Source organism: Aquarana catesbeiana, linkage group LG05 (genome assembly GCF_042186555.1).
Source record: "Aquarana catesbeiana isolate 2022-GZ linkage group LG05, ASM4218655v1, whole genome shotgun sequence".
Classification (NCBI taxonomy): Eukaryota; Metazoa; Chordata; class Amphibia; order Anura; family Ranidae; genus Aquarana; species Aquarana catesbeiana.
The window spans coordinates 245,381,584-245,396,631 of record NC_133328.1 but is presented as its reverse complement, the minus strand read 5'-3'; the positions used below and the strand labels follow the sequence as shown (position 1 = coordinate 245,396,631).

Sequence of the window (15,048 nt, the reverse complement as noted above, 5' to 3'; positions counted from 1 at the left end):
ATCAGTCCCAGGAATTGAGGGGCCCACTGGAGTGGAAAGTCAGGTAAGTAATGCAGCAACCCTCAGGTAAGTAATGCAGCAAGACCTAACAGGCAATTAACCTTTCTTGGGAAGGGGGCCACTGCTGGTATAAAGAAAAAGTTGTAGTGAAAAAAATTCTATGCATCAAGGGGAACATCAACTACAGCTGGAACTTTCATGTGGTTGAAAAGTAGTGTTATAGCGGGGTTCCACTCAAATTTTTAACTTATTCTTACCCCCTTCAGTTAATTGCATTGATGTTCAAATGCCGCACTGAATTTTTTTTTATCGCTGTAATTACCTTTATATTGTACTTTATTGTGGCACTTCCTGTCTCTCCTCCCATGGGAGTGGGCCTGTTTATTGCCTTTCCCCGGCGCTGGGAGCTTAGTGTCAGGCTTCCCAAGATTCAGTGTGGGAAACAATGATCATGCTTGTGAACAAGCTGTGAATGAACAGCATTCACAGCATCCAGGAAATCAATGCTTGTGGGCATCACATGCCCACAAGCAAGATGGAAACAGCCGGCATCACATTTTTTAAGTTATTCTTCAGTACGAAAACAGACAGAGGCAAAAATATTACACCAAAACTGTGTATTATTTTGGGGTTAGCACAGTGTCTCAATGACCTAAAAAAAAAAAAAAAAAAAAAAATTGGTCACTGGACTCCCGCTTTAAGTATTGGTATGAACATAAATTATTTGCATATATTTAGAGAACCCGTCACAATTGCTTAAGCAAGAAAAAAAGATTAGCTTACACCCAGATAGCAAGGATAACTTGCCACAAATTTGTGTCGGTGTTGAATTGTAAGGCCTCATGTACACTGCTGCTGGTAAATTGACGTTTAGGAGCAGTTGGGCAGTTTTTTCAGCTGCCCCTGAACTCTCCTCTGTTATCTTATCAGTACATGTACACAGGGTTGTTTATAGTCGTTTCTAGGCAGTTGAGTTTAGAAGCCTTTTTTGGAACGCAAAAAAATGGGTTCAGATGGATGTTTAGAGGCATTTGAAACGCCAAATGCTTGTAAACGTGGTAACTCGCGTTTAGCAGCCTTTTGTTTACAGTCGTTTTTAATTTTAACAAAAAAAAAATATGTATTTTTTTTTTTTTTTTTTACAAATGCTTCTAGATGCAAACTCGGCTAAACAGACATTTTTAGGCTTCATGCACACGAGATGCCGGTGCAAACTCTGCTGAACACATGTTCTTAAAAGCTGAAACCGGCGTTTAGAAACGCCCGTTTTGCAGCATTTGCATGCCGCATTTAGCCGCGTTTTACTGCGTTTGCGTCTAGAAGCATCTGCAGAGCAGAGAATGACATTTTGCGACCCAACTTTGGGGCCCCGTATCTCAGGGCCATTTGGAGCTAGGAACCCCAAATCTTGTGTGCTAATACAGTGGAACTAACACTATAACATATCCTGGGGTTCCTAGCACCAAGTGGCCCCGAGATATGGGGCCCCAAAGTCGGGTCACAAAAATGTCATTCTCTGCTGCAGTTTACCATCATATTTCTGTGTTTTCTGGTCCAAAAAATAGGGTTCCTTTAAAAACACTTATAAACGCAAATTTGCAACGTGGAAAACATTTGCATCTGAACCCATTTTTTTGCTTCTGGAAAAAGGAGGTTAAACACAACTGCCTAAAAACACCAAAAAACGAGACTGTGTACATGGACACATAGGATAACATTGAATGAGTTCAGGGACAGTTGAAAAAGGTGTCCAACTGCCTCTGATCGCGCGTTTTAACAGCATCTCGTGTGCATGAGGCATTAGACGCCGGTTTCTAGCTGTCAAGTTAAATTCTTCAGGAGAGGTTAAACAACGTCCCGTGTACATGAAGCCTAGGCCTCATGTACAGTGCTGCTGGTAAACGGACCCTCAGAGGCAGTTGGCTGCTTTTTTCAGCTGCCCCTGAACTCATCCAATGTTATCTTATGTGTACATGTACACAGGTTCATTTCAGGTCGTTTTTAGGCAGTTGCGTTTATAGGCTTTTCTTTGAAGGCAAAAAAATGAGTTCAGACGCTGAAGTTTCAGACGCCAAACACAGTACCGGCGTTTAGCCGCGTTTTCGTTTCAAAACGTTTTTTAAAGGTGCCCTATTTTTTTTTTACATTAGAAAACTTAAAAATTATAGCAAATGATGAAAAACCACAAAAAAAAAAATTAAAAAACTTGTATTTGCTTGCTATGCTTCATAGACCATTTATATACGCCCAATGAGCCCATGATCCAATCCAATACACCACTAGCATTGCTGTTGGCCAAAGTATAATTGGAATTTGACCTATATGTTGTTAGATTTCAACCAGATGACCCCACCATTGAGCTTCACCCCCAACTTGATCAAACATAGTTGCATGTAATTTTAATATCTGGCTTTTTTAATTGCATTTTTCCCTCATGTTAAATTCTAGGTAGCTTAGACAATGATTAGGTTTTTCCCCTTTAAGAACAAGTTACAAGAACAAGTTTAGCGCTATGGTAAGGGTTATGGATTCACATTAGGGTTAAGTTAGGGGTTAGGGTTTCCCATTAGGGTTAAGGGGTTATGGTTAGGGTTTCCTGTTAGGGTAAGGATTAGGGTTTCCCATTAGGGTTCGGGGGTTATGGTTAGGGTTCTCCCCTTGAAGTACAAACTTTACCCAAATTATATTTTTATCATTTTTTCCCCACAAATAGAGCTTTGTTTTGGTGGTATTTGATCGCCTCTGGGTTTTTTATTTTTTGCTAAAAAAATTAAAGACCGAATTTAAAAAAAAAAAATAAATACAAAACCGTTTTATATTTTGTTAATAAATTTTGCAAACGGGTAGTTTTTCTCCTTCATTGATGTACGCTGATGAGGCTGCACTGATGGGCACCGATAAGGTGGGACTGATGGGCATTGATAGGTGGCATTGATAGGTGGCACTGATGGGTGGCAGTGATGGGCACTGGTAGGTGACACTGATAGGCAGCACTGATTGGCACCACTTGTGGGCATTGATAGGTGGCACTTGTGGACACTGATAGATGGCACTGATTGCTGGCACTTAAGTAACGTGGGCACCGATTTTTGGCACTGGCAGGCGGTACTGGTGGGCACATAATATGCCGTTCCTCTTTGGGACCGTTGTCCCTGCAAACAGAAGCCAGTGATCAGCTTTTTCTCTCCTCGCGCTGTCAGCGTGAGAAGAAAAAAAACGATTACCGATCCTCTGTTTACATCACTTCATTGGCTGACAGCTGATCACGTGGTAAGGGGCCGGGATCAGCCCCTTACTCGGATCTGTGATCACCCGAGTCTCATTGACTCGGGTGATCACAGCGCGGGGGCGCGCGGCGAGCCTGCAAAGGGGAGGCCGTCAGTAGGCGTACTCCTGCAAAGCAGATCCGCGCTGTAGCCGTCATTCAGCTATAGTATGAATCTGAAGGAGTTAAGAGCAGTTGGGCATTTTTTTTCAGCTGCCCCTGACCTCTCCTCTGTTAACTTCTCAGTACTTGTACACAGAAGTTTAGGAGCATTTTTTGGAACGAAAAAAATGGGTTCAGGACGGACGTTCAGAGGCATTTGAAATGCCAAATGCTTGTAACTGCTTGTAAACTCATGTAGGCCTCATGTACGCTGCTGCTGCTAAACAAACGTTTAGGAGCAGTTGGGCATTTTTTTCAATTGCTCCTGAACTCTCCTCTGTTATCTTTATCAGTACATGTACACCGGGTCGTTTCTAGGCAGTTGAGTTTAGAGGCTTTTTTTTTTTTTTTTGGAACGCAAAAAATGGGTTCAGAAGCTGAGTTTAGAGGCATTTCAAGCGCCAAACGCTTCTGAACATGGCTAAACACGGTAACGCGCCTTTAGCCGTGTTTCGTTAACAGGTGTTTTTCATTTTTGGCTATTTTTTTTTTTTCTGCAGTGCTTCTAAAAGCAAACATGGCAAAACGCCACTAAACGTGGCAGGTGAACGCGGCAAAACGAAGATTTTAAACGTGGGTTACTATGTCAAGTTAAATCATTCAGGAGAGGTTGTAAAAACGTCCGGTGTACATGAAGCCCAAAAACTGTAACCTGAGTTTAGGCACGTTTTCGTTTTATAAGCGTTCCTAAAGAGGAACATGTAAGTAATGGAGAAACATAATTTTCACCACATGCTGTTGCCTGGGGGGGAGGCAGAGAGAGAGAGAGATATGCAGAGAAAGAGAGAGACAGGCAGAGACACACACAGGCGCAGAGAGAGAGGGACACACACAGGCACAGAGAGAGAGAGGGACACACACAGGCGCAGAGAGAGAGGGACACACACAGGCGCAGAGAGAGAGGGACACACACAGGCACAGAGAGAGAGAGGGACACACACAGGCGCAGAGAGAGAGGGAGGGACACACAGGCGCAGAGAGCGAGAGAGGGACGCACACAGGCGCAGAGAGCGAGAGAGGGACGCACACAGGCGCAGAGAGCGAGAGAGGGACGCACACAGGCGCAGAGAGCGAGAGAGGGACGCACACAGGCGCAGAGAGCGAGAGAGGGACGCACACAGGCGCAGAGAGCGAGAGAGGGACGCACACAGGCGCAGAGAGCGAGAGAGGGACGCACACAGGCGCAGAGAGCGAGAGAGGGACGCACACAGGCGCAGAGAGCGAGAGAGGGACGCACACAGGCGCAGAGAGCGAGAGAGGGACACACACAGGCGCAGAGAGCGAGAGAGGGACACACACAGGCGCAGAGAGCGAGAGAGGGACACACACAGGCGCAGAGAGCGAGAGAGGGACACACACAGGCGCAGAGAGCGAGAGAGGGACACACACAGGCGCAGAGAGCGAGAGAGGGACACACACAGGCGCAGAGAGCGAGAGAGGGACACACACAGGCGCAGAGAGCGAGAGAGGGACACACACAGGCGCAGAGAGCGAGAGAGGGACACACACAGGCGCAGAGTGCGAGAGAGGGACACACACAGGCGCAGAGAGCGAGAGAGGGACACACACAGGCGCAGAGAGCGAGAGAGGGACACACACAGGCGCCGAGAGAGGGACACACACAGGCGCCGAGAGAGGGACACACACAGGCGCCGAGAGAGGGACACACACAGGCGCCGAGAGAGAGACACACACAGGCGCCGAGAGAGAGACACACACAGGCGCCGAGAGAGAGACACACACAGGCGCCGAGAGAGAGACACACACAGGCGCCGAGAGAGAGACACACACAGGCGCCGAGAGAGAGACACACACAGGCGCCGAGAGAGAGACACACACAGGCGCCGAGAGAGAGACACACACAGGCGCCGAGAGAGAGACACACACAGGCGCCGAGAGAGAGACACACACAGGCGCCGAGAGAGAGACACACACAGGCGCCGAGAGAGAGACACACACAGGCGCCGAGAGAGAGACACACACAGGCGCCGAGAGAGAGACACACACAGGCGCCGAGAGAGAGACACACACAGGCGCCGAGAGAGAGACACACACAGGCGCCGAGAGAGACACACACAGGCGCCGAGAGAGAGACACACACAGGCGCCGAGACACACACAGGCGCAGAGAGAGAGAGACACAGAGAGAGAGAGGGACACACACAGGCGCAGAGAGAGAGGGACACCCACAGGCGCAGAGAGAGAGAGGGACACCCACAGGCGCAGAGAGAGAGAGGGACACACACAGGCGCGCAGAGAGAGAGGGACACACACAGGCGCAGAGAGAGCGAGAGGGACACACACAGGCGCAGAGAGAGCGAGAGGGACACACACAGGCGCAGAGAGAGGGACACACACAGGCGCAGAGAGAGGGACACACACAGGCGCAGAGAGAGGGACACACACAGGCGCAGAGAGAGGGACACACACAGGCGCAGAGAGAGAGAGGGACACACACAGGGGCAGAGAGAGAGAGGGACACACACGGGCAGAGAGAGAGAGGGACGCACACAGGCGCAGAGAGAGAGAGGGACGCACACAGGCGCAGAGAGAGAGAGAGGGACGCACACAGGCGCAGAGAGAGAGAGAGGGACGCACACAGGCGCAGAGAGAGAGAGAGGGACGCACACAGGCGCAGAGAGAGAGAGAGGGACGCACACAGGCGCAGAGAGAGAGAGAGGGACGCACACAGGCGCAGAGAGAGAGAGAGGGACGCACACAGGCGCAGAGAGAGAGAGAGGGACGCACACAGGCGCAGAGAGAGAGAGAGGGACGCACACAGGCGCAGAGAGAGAGAGAGGGACGCACACAGGCGCAGAGAGAGAGAGAGGGACGCACACAGGCGCAGAGAGAGAGAGAGGGACGCACACAGGCGCAGAGAGAGAGAGAGGGACGCACACAGGCGCAGAGAGAGAGAGAGGGACGCACACAGGCGCAGAGAGAGAGAGAGGGACGCACACAGGCGCAGAGAGAGAGAGAGGGACGCACACAGGCGCAGAGAGAGAGAGGGACGCACACAGGCGCAGAGAGAGAGAGGGACGCACACAGGCGCAGAGAGAGAGGGACGCACACAGGCGCAGAGAGAGAGAGGGACGCACACAGGCGCAGAGAGAGAGAGAGGGACGCACACAGGCGCAGAGAGAGAGAGAGGGACGCACACAGGCGCAGAGAGAGAGAGAGGGACGCACACAGGCGCAGAGAGAGAGAGGGACGCACACAGGCGCAGAGAGAGAGGGACGCACACAGGCGCAGAGAGAGAGAGGGACGCACACAGGCGCAGAGAGAGAGAGAGGGACGCACAGGCGCAGGGAGAGAGAGGGACGCACACAGGCGCAGGGAGAGAGAGAGGGACGCACACAGGCGCAGGGAGAGAGAGAGGGACGCACACAGGCGCAGAGAGAGAGAGAGGGACGCACACAGGCGCAGAGAGAGAGAGGGACGCACACAGGCGCAGAGAGAGGGACGCACACAGGCGCAGAGAGAGAGAGAGGGACGCACACAGGCGCAGAGAGAGAGAGAGGGACGCACACAGGCGCAGAGAGAGAGAGAGGGACGCACACAGTCGCAGAGAGAGAGAGAGGGACGCACACAGTCGCAGAGAGAGAGAGAGGGACGCACACAGTCGCAGAGAGAGAGAGAGGGACGCACACAGTCGCAGAGAGAGAGAGAGGGACGCACACAGTCGCAGAGAGAGAGAGAGGGACGCACACAGTCGCAGAGAGAGAGAGAGGGACGCACACAGTCGCAGAGAGAGAGAGAGGGACGCACACAGTCGCAGAGAGAGAGAGAGGGACGCACACAGTCGCAGAGAGAGAGAGAGAGGGACGCACACAGTCGCAGAGAGAGAGAGAGAGGGACGCACACAGGCGCAGAGAGAGAGAGAGAGGGACGCACACAGGCGCAGAGAGAGAGAGAGGGACGCACACAGGCGCAGAGAGAGAGAGAGGGACGCACACAGGCGCAGAGAGACGCACACAGGCGCAGAGAGAGAGAGACGCCCAGGGGCGCAGAGAGAGACGCCCAGGGGCGCAGAGTGTTAGCGAAATTTGGTTGTACGCAAAGCACACGGCCAAATCTCCTGTTTCTAATCATAATAACAATTTCGTCTAATGATATAATACCATCTCACCTTTTGATCATATGTCTCTCTGGTGTAGCTCATCCTCTGGTGTGTGTGCCTCATGCTTACAAATAGAATCACAACCACATGCTTCCACTTCCAACATCACACTGCCCACCAGCCTGTCTCAGCTGTCTGAGTGAGCCACTTTATTAGCATATTAATAGCAAGTCCCAAAGCTTGAGGGTTCGGCCTCCAACAGCCAAACACCTCTTACAAAGCTTGTGACCTCACAAGAAATGGACACAGGATATGACCTCACAGGATGTGAATGACCATATAAGGATTTAACAACACAGGAAAATACAACAACCAATGAACAATGACTACAGGAGCCTTATGGGTGTGTCTGAGCAGAGACAGGGTGCATGTATGTTTTTAGAAGCCACATGGCTTTCAAACATTAACCCTGTCTCCAACCAGAACCCAAAAGACTCCCGTATTTCCGTTGATAGAAATCCCTATTATACATTGTTCCACAGAACAATGTATACCTGGATTATTCTACTGTCTTTGTGGACGAGAGATTATCGGCAGGCGTACACTCATTGGGCCACAAATGTGTTGATCAGGCACACAGGGGCAACATGAGAGCACACTCGTAAACCGATAATGTCTTTGCAGAGCGAACACATCCCCACCAGACGATCGAGAGGGGGGGGGACACGGGGGCGCAGCGAGAGGAGGAGAGAGACACGGGGGCACAGCGAGAGGAGGAGAGAGACACGGGGGCGCAGCGAGAGGAGGAGAGAGACACGGGGGCGCAGCGAGAGGAGGAGAGAGACACGGGGGCGCAGCGAGAGGAGGAGAGAGACACGGGGGCGCAGCGAGAGGAGGAGAGAGACACGGGGGCGCAGCGAGAGGAGGAGAGAGACACGGGGGCGCTGAGGGGGAGAGCGAGAGCGAGAGACGGGGCAGAGCGAGAGCGAGAGACGGGGCAGAGAGAGTGAGAGAGACGGGGCAGAGAGAGTGAGAGAGACGGGGCAGAGAGAGTGAGAGAGACGGGGCAGAGAGTGAGAGAGACGGGGCAGAGAGAGTGAGAGAGACGGGGCAGAGAGAGTGAGAGAGACGGGGCAGAGAGAGTGAGAGAGACGGGGCAGAGAGAGTGAGAGAGACGGGGCAGAGAGAGTGAGTGAGACGGGGCAGAGAGAGTGAGACGGGGCAGAGAGCGAGAGAGAGAGAGAGAGACGGGGCAGAGAGCGAGAGAGAGAGAGAGAGAGAGACGGGGCAGAGAGCGAGAGAGAGAGTGACGGGGCAGAGAGCGAGAGAGTGACGGGGCAGAGAGCGAGAGAGAGACGGGGCAGAGAGCGAGAGCGAGAGAGAGACGGGGCAGAGAGCGAGAGAGTGACGGGGCAGAGAGCGAGAGAGAGAGAGAGAGAGAGACGGGGCAGAGAGCGAGAGGAGGAGAGACACACGGGGGCGCAGCGAGAGGAGGAGAGACACACGGGGGCGCAGCGAGAGGAGGAGAGAGACACGGGGGCGCAGCGAGAGGAGGAGAGCGACACGGGGGCGCTGAGGGGGAGAGCGAGAGACGGGCAGAGAGCGAGAGACGGGCAGAGAGCGAGAGACGGGTAGAGAGCGAAAGAGACGGGGGCAGGGAGCGAGCGAGAGAGAGACGGGGGCAGGGAGCGAGCGAGAGAGAGACGGGGCAGGGAGCGAGCGAGAGAGAGACGGGGGCAGGCAGGGAGCGAGCGAGAGAGAGACGGGGGCAGGGAGCGAGCGAGAGAGAGACGGGGGCAGGGAGCGAGCGAGAGAGAGACGGGGGCAGGGAGCGAGCGAGAGAGAGACGGGGGCAGGGAGCGAGCGAGAGAGAGACGGGGGCAGGGAGCGAGCGAGAGAGAGACGGGGGCAGGGAGCGAGCGAGAGAGAGAAGGGGGCAGGGAGCGAGCGAGCGAGAGAGACGGGGGCAGGGAGCGAGCGAGCGAGAGAGAGAGAGACGGGGGCAGGGAGCGAGAGAGAGAGAGACGGGGGCAGGGAGCGAGAGAGAGAGAGACGGGGGCAGAGCGAGAGAGAGACGGGGGCAGAGCGAGAGAGAGACGGGGCAGAGCGAGAGAGAGACGGGGGCAGAGCGAGAGAGAGACGGGGCAGAGCGAGAGAGAGACGGGGCAGAGCGAGAGAGAGACACGGGGCAGAGCGAGAGAGAGAGAGGGACTGGGGCAGAGGGGAAGAGAGAGATGGGGCAGAGAGAGAAAGACACGGGCACAGATAGAAAGACACGGGCAAAGAGAGAGAGCGAGAGAGACGGGCAGAGAGCGAGAGAGACGGGCAGAGAGCGAGAGACACGGAGAGAGAGACACGGGGGCAGGGAGAGAGACACGGGGGCAGGGAGAGAGACACGGGGGCAGGGAGAGAGACACGGGGGCAGGGAGAAAGACACGGGGGCCGAGAGAGTGAGAGAGACGGGGCCGAGAGAGTGAGAGAGACGGGGCCGAGAGAGAGAGAGACGGGGCCGAGAGAGAGTGAGCGAGAGAGACGGGGCAGAGAGCGAGCGAGAGAGACGGGGCAGAGAGCGAGCGAGAGAGACGGGGCAGAGAGCGAGCGAGAGAGACGGGGCAGAGAGCGAGCGAGAGAGACGGGGCAGAGAGCGAGCGAGAGAGACGGGGCAGAGAGCGAGCGAGAGAGACGGGGCAGAGAGCGAGCGAGAGAGACGGGGCAGAGAGCGAGAGCGAGAGAGACGGGGCAGAGAGCGAGAGCGAGAGAGACGGGGCAGAGAGCGAGAGCGAGAGAGACGGGGCAGAGAGCGAGAGAGACGGGGCAGAGAGCGAGAGAGACGGGGCAGAGAGCGAGCGAGAGAGAGAGAGAGAGACACGGGGCAGAGAGAGAGAGACACGGGGCAGAGAGAGAGAGACACGGGGCAGAGAGAGAGAGAGAGAGACACGGGGTAGAGAGAGAGACGGGGACTGGGGCAGAGAGAGAGAGACACGGGCACAGAGAGAGAGATAGGCGCAGAGAGACAGAGACACACAGAGACAGGCACAGAGGCAGAGAGAGACAGACAGACTGGCACGCACAGAGAGAGGCAGGCACAGAGCGAGAGAATCCATAGTTAAAGCACAGTGCTCTCTCTTCTCACAGAAGAGCTGAAATAGTTAATAATTTACATGTTTTTCCTGAATTGTGGACATTTGGAATTCCCCTGAGGTTATCTTTAGGCTGCATTCACACAGTGTTTTCAGCTCATAAAACGTTCGTAAAACGCCAGAAAAAACGCCTGAAATACGCCGAACAAGCAAAACCCCATTCATTTCAGTGCCACTTGTTCACATCTGAGCGTTTTGTTAACTGAAGCAAAACGCCTGAAAAATGTCCTAAGCTCAAAAAAGAACATGACCTTTTTTGGGGCAGATTACAGGCGTTTTTTTTCTGCCTTTTACATTGATGACCTGAACAAAATCGTGGTAAAAAAAGTGCAACTTTGAAACGCTCAGGTGTGAATGCAGCCTTAAAGAAGCTTCTAACCTTAACTGCAGTTAAACTCAGCATGTAAAGCTGTTATAAAAAAGAAGAACTCCGCGCTATGAGTGAAAAGTGAAAGTAAATTAAAGCTGCTCCCCTCAAAGTACTTAACAAGCAAGCTTTGAGCTATAGGGTTGTATAATGATAAGGGGACGCTAGTAATAATTGTGTACCAGTAAAGTGCTAGTGCTCAATATACCATGATCAATGTGAACAATTAATTACAAATGTACAAAAGCATCATTTCATAATCATACGTGAGCAATAAAAACAAAAAATAAAGTGCAATTTGCAACAATAAACAGCCAGCAGATGTATCTAAAAAAGTCCATAAATTATGTGAAGTTTTCTGATCTGTTACACTGTCACCGCTGTCAAAAGCGATTACAGCAACACCCAGTGAATGAAGGCCATTATCCTACTTACCAGACCACCATGACCTCTAATTAAAAAGATAGGTCAGGTGGGGCTTTGTACGATAATGATCTGTGATCTGTACTGGTACCAAATGGATAAGCCAGGAGAAGCTCCGCCACAGTGCTTTTCATAGAAAAATGAAAAAAGGCAATACCATAGCGTGATTCCGTTTATTTGAAAGAAAAATATAAAAACAGGCCAAATGCCCGCTTACTTTAAATGTGCCTTCGGCACTAAAGGTACAGGCTTAGCACTGTCAGGTGAGTTGAGATGCAGCCGCCTCACTTGCTCGCGCTTGTTGTGGATCGGCGTGCGTTCCACCGCCTGGAAAGCCAAACCCGGAAGTGGCCGGAAATGATAATGTGACCGTGATGTGCCTCAACGTACGTTTCGTGATGACGTCGTCATGAAGCGCCCCGGTCACTGAATGAGTTGTTTTTATTCCCCCAGATTCAATGGTGGGTAGTGGGGTCCCCCGTGGTTCTGTGCTGGGACCAACCCTATTTAATTTGTTCATAAACAACCTGGAGGATGGGGCAAACAGTTCAATCTCTGTATTTGCAGATACTAAGCTAAGCAGGACAATAACTTCTCTGCAGGATGTGGAAACCTTGCAAAAAGATCTGAACAAATTAATGGGGTGGGCAACTACATGGCAAATGAGGTTCACTGTTGAAAAATGTAAAATAATGCATTTGGGTGGCAAAAATATGAATGCAATCTATATACTGGGGGGGGAGAACCTCTGGGGGAATCTAGGATGGAAAAGGACCTGGGGGTCCTAGTAGATAGGCTCAGCAATGGCATGCAATGGCAAGCTGCTGCTAACAAAGCAAACAGAATATTGGCATTCATTAAAAAGGGGATCAACTCCAGAGATAAAACGATAATTCTCACGCTCTACAAGACTCTGGTCCGGCCGCACCTGGAGTATGCTGTCCAGTTCTGGGCACCAGTCCTCGGGAAGGATGTACTGGAAATGGAGCGAGTACAAAGAAGGGCAACAAAGCTAATAAAGGGTCTGGAGGATCTTCGTTATGAGGAAGGGTTGCGAGCACTGAACTTATTCTCTCTGGAGAAGAGACGCTTGAGAGGGGATATGATTTCAATATACAAATACTGTACTGATGACCCCACAATAGGCATAAAACTTTTTCGCAGAAGAGAGTTTAACAAGACTCGGGCACTCATTAAAATTAGAAGAAAAGAGGTTTAACCTTAAACTACGTAGAGGGTTCTTTACTGTAAGAGCGGCAAGGATGTGGAATTCCCTTCCACAGGCGGTGGTCTCAGCGGGAAGCATTGATAGCTTCAAGAAACTATTAGATAAGCACCTGAATGACCGCAACATATAGGGATATACAATGTAATACTGGCATATAATCACACACATAGGTTGGACTTGATGGACTTGTGTCTTTTTTCAACCTCACCTACTATGTAACTATGATGGGATTGGTCGAATAAATGCTAGAGGACTGGTGCCATCTAGTGGATGATAAGAAATACTCCCGCCCGAGGCGTGAATAACTCATTCAGTGACCGGACGCTTCCTGACGACGTCATCACGATAAAACGTACGTCGAGGCACCCGGTCACATTATCATTTCCGGCCACTTCCGGGTTTAGCTTTCCAGGCGGTGGAACGCACGCCAATCCACAACAAGCGCCAGCAAGCAAGGCGGCTGCTTCTCAACTCACCTGACAGTGCTAAGCCTGTACCTTTAGTGCCGGGGAAAAGGCACTTTTAAAGTAAGCGGCCATTTGACCTGTTGTTTTTATGTTTTTCTTTTAAATAAACGGAATCACGCTATGGTATTGCCTTTTTTTCATTTTTCTATGAAAATCATTGTGGCAGAGCTTCTCCTTGCTTATCCATTTGTTACCAGTACAGATCACAGATCATTATCATACAAAGCCCCACCTGACCTATCTTTTTAATTAAAGAGGCCATGGTGGTCTGATAAGTAGGATACTTGCCTTTATTCACTGGGTGTCGCTGTATTCAAAATCGCTTTTGACAGTGGTGACGGTGTAACAGATCAGAAAACTTCACATAATTTATGGACATTTTTTTGTTACATCTGCTGGCTGTTTATTGTTGCACATTGCACTTTTATGTTTTGTTTTATTACTCGCTTATGATTATGAAATTATGCTTTTTGTACATTTGTAATTAATTGTTCACATTGATCATGTGATATTGAGCACTAGCACTTTTATTGGTACACATACTTATTACTATCGCCCCCTTACCATTATACACCCCCTATATGTAAAGCTGTTAAACTAGGGTTTTTCGCTGTTGTTTATCAGCTGTCAGTTTCAACTGCCCAGTGTACATGAGGCCTAATGCTGCATACACACGAGCGGACTTTTCGGCAGTCTTACGGAATGAATCCGTCGGACAATCCTATTGTGTGTGGGCTTCAAAAAATCTGACGGACTTTAGAAATAGAACATGTTTCAAATCTTTCTGACGGAACTCCCCCGGAACCAGTTTCTATCGAGAAATCCGCTCGTCTGTATGCTGTTCCGAAGGACCAAAAACGACACATGCTCTGAAGCAAGTACGAGATGGAAGTGCTCGGTCTGGTAAAACTAGCGTTCGTAATGGAGCTAGCACATTCCTCACGCTGCAAGTTCTGTGATTGTTTAATGCAGCGCATTATTGTCTTCTTTATAATGCTAGAAGAATGAAATTGTTTTGCTGCTCATATTCACAGAGCACTCACAAACTGATTTCTGGATTATTTCTCCTGATCTCATGAATAATATTGTATTGTTTAAAAGCCCGATCTCCATAATAATGTTTACCAATTTTTTTTTTTTAGTCATCTTTTATTATTTTTAATTTTATCAAGATTTTTTTTTAGGATTATTTTAAAATTATTTTCTAGTGATCTCCATATATTATTATTTTTTTTTTTTTTTTTGTGTGTCAAGTTACCACAATAACATTATACATTTTTTTTTTTCGAACCTCAAGGAGGTTGGTGTCCCTTGTTAATTTGACATTGTCTTTTATAGAAATGTATTTGAATAAAAACACATAGGCAAGTATTTTCACAAACTAAAATATCCATTTATTCTAGTTAACAAAATAAAGATGAAGGCGACGCTGGAGAAACTTTTGGAATTTGTGAAGCCTTTTGGCCCCAGGGCACACATCAAGTCTGTGGAAAATAAAATTGGGATCTTGAGGAGTCCATATAATAGGGAGCACAATCTGGTACAGGAATCCCAGATCAAGACCAGCAGCAGATGACATAAATGTCCCCAGGCTGTGGTACTACACCAGCCTGCGTCTTCTGTCAGACCAGACTGAACCCAGGTCATCACTTTCTTCTCTTCGCTGCAGCCTTCCTTGGAGGCTGTGACTCTGGTGGTGGACTTGTGGCAGGAGGAGGATGGGTGAGATCATATATGTGGCTGTTCTCTGAAGGGCCTCAGCAAAAAGTCCCTCACAGAGGAGGCGTTGGCCCTTCTCCAATTCTAGCAACCTGGTGGCTAAATAGCAGCCATAGGCCTCTTCAGCGTTGGGGGGGCTCCTCAGCACATCCGTTGCTTCCCTAATGAGGCACAGTGATGCCTCCTCCATCACCGTCCCCTTCCTGGGCCTTTTTGTT

The 15,048-nt window shown here is 50.4% G+C and overlaps 1 protein-coding gene across 4 annotated transcripts in view; it reads left to right on the top strand.

The window, feature by feature from the left end:
* Window positions 1–15,048, top strand: part of TRIP13 (thyroid hormone receptor interactor 13) — a 244,675-nt gene that overhangs the window by 16,295 nt on the left and 213,332 nt on the right. The window lies entirely within an intron of this gene.